Source organism: Atta colombica, unplaced genomic scaffold (genome assembly GCF_001594045.1).
Source record: "Atta colombica isolate Treedump-2 unplaced genomic scaffold, Acol1.0 scaffold29, whole genome shotgun sequence".
Taxonomy (NCBI): domain Eukaryota; kingdom Metazoa; phylum Arthropoda; class Insecta; order Hymenoptera; family Formicidae; genus Atta; species Atta colombica.
In genome coordinates this window covers 530,696-533,085 of record NW_017259392.1, presented here as the reverse complement: position 1 = coordinate 533,085, position 2,390 = coordinate 530,696, and the positions used below count along the sequence as shown (strand labels likewise).

At 34.1% G+C, this 2,390-nt stretch overlaps 1 protein-coding gene across 2 annotated transcripts in view; it reads right to left on the bottom strand.

The window, feature by feature from the left end:
• The window catches only part of LOC108689996 (sprouty-related, EVH1 domain-containing protein 3), a 7,849-nt gene that overhangs the window by 1,811 nt on the left and 3,648 nt on the right, over nt 1–2,390 (bottom strand). The gene's annotated exons all lie outside the window — the stretch shown is intronic.

Sequence of the window (2,390 nt, the reverse complement as noted above, 5' to 3'; positions counted from 1 at the left end):
ATATATATATATATATATACAAGGGCAAGTTAATAAGTTTTTAGAAAAACATAGTAAAACATTTTTTTTGATCGATTTATTTTTATTTCTCAACATATTTTCTCCTCTCAGCTTGATACACTTGATCCAACAATTCTCCAATTTTTTCAAGTCGTCCGAATGAAAATAAATAATGAGAATAAATGATTTGTCCCTTCAAAATAAGTCTCTGTTTCGGTGATAAGCTGCTCTCTGGTGGTAAATCTCTTTCTTCCGAACCATTTCTTTAGATTTGGAAACAGGAAATAGTCGCAGAAAGCTAAATCTGGCGAATATGCTGGATGGGGAAGCAATTCGTAGCGGAATTGAATTTGGCCATCGGTGCTGGACATGTGTGAATCCGTGCATTGTCTTGATGGAAGAGCATTTTCTTCTTCGCCAAATGGGTACATTTTTTCTTTAAAATGTTGTTGAAATGGTCCAATAAGACTGCGTAATAATCGCCATTGATCATTTGCGACGGAAGGTAAAAATAAAAAAAATAAAGATATGAATTATACCGCGTGCATCCCAAAAAAAAACTGTGGCTATCATCTTTCCGGCTGACTTTACGGTCTTCGCCTTCTTGGTTCACTCGATGAAGTCCATTGTTTTGATTGTTCTTTCGTCTCGGGTGTGAAGTAATGGATCCATGTTTCGTCCAGTAATGAATCGACGTAGAAATTCTGGATTACGTTGAAACATCTCCAAACATTGTTTTGAAATCGTCACACGGTCGCGCTTATGGTCCACAATAAGCAAACGCGGCACCCATCTTGCCGATAGCTTTTTCATACCTAATTGTTCGTGCAAAATTGAAATCACTATGCCATGTGATATGCCTGTGGTCTCAACAAACTCGCACACTTTCACTCATCGATCAGTCAAAATAATATCGTGAATTTTATCGATGATTTCTGGCGTAGCAGTCTCAATTGGACGTCTCGAACGAGGTGCATCATATATGAATGTATGACAACGTTTAAATTCATTCACCCAATTGTATACAGTCGCAAACGCTGATGCAGATGTGCTATGAACATTATCCAATTCGGCTTTGATTTCTTTCGATGTTAAATCTTTTATATGTAGATGTTACTTTGATCACTGTACGAAACTCGTTTTTTTCTATTTTACAAAAAATACAAAGGTTGTTCGCTTTAATCGTCTACAGAAATGAACACGCGATGAATTCCGTTCAAAATTTGACAGTAATCAGCTGAGAGATGCTACTTGTCAAAAATTAATGTGACATGACACTGCGAGTGCCCTCTGACAGATTTTTTAAGAACTTATTGACTTGTGTTCGTATATATAATATATATATATATATATATATACAGGGTGTCTCATAAGATGGGTCCGAGCCACATTGGAGGTGGAGAATGGATCAAAGGAAACAAAAAATTCTGATACTATTTTGAGATACTCGCTACAGTTTTCGAATTAGAAAAGGAAATGTCTAAGCCAATATGCGATTAAGCCGCGCCGCGCGAATTCGTAGGACGGCCCACTCGAGCGGCAGCGGCGCGCAGGGAGAGGGAAGTAGCCTTCGTTGCCTAGCACAGCCTGGCATGACAGTTCTATGTGTTTCGCATTGCGCCTACATTATCCAAAAATGTTATTTTAGTTGAAGTTTTCCTTATACATTTCTTATCATTATAAATCGCGTTATTTAGCACGATTAAATACGTTTTAATACAATTATAAATGTTAAGCGATGTAATTAATTAGAGCATTACGCAAAGCGTATGCTGATCGTCGCGATACCTTTCCGCTTGCTTTATTATACGATGTTTCTATTTAATTACGCTTCGAGACACACTTCGTCGCGTCGTTTTATGCTATATTTAGTCGGAGTTTTATTTTTTGAAATGTTAATGCATGTACACTGAAATTATAGTATAAGTTCGCGTAGATAGTCGCTACATTGTAAATCCAGATATATAGTATTATTCCATGTACAATGAGGCATTTGATTGAGGTTTTTTTTACATGTTTCTTACCGTTTAACAAGTTTAATTGTACATCATTAGAAACGTTCTTAAATTTTATTAATCTTTAATGTTCACTGATGAATAACATTTAAATTTTCTGTCACTAAAAAGATTATTTATGTATACGTTAATGAGATGTTTAAGTTTGTAGTAACTGAAAACTTAAATGTATTGAAAAACATTAATTGAAAACATTAATTGAAAATTGAGTGTTTTAGTTTATTTTCATTAAACTATCCAAATTTAATGCCCATGTTCATTACATTTAAAAAATCTTTAGAACTATAATAAAAAAAAACTTTTTAATAATAGATAATAAATAATTTTTTATAATAAAAGTATTTAATCGTGCTAAATAACGCGATTTTCTTTAAT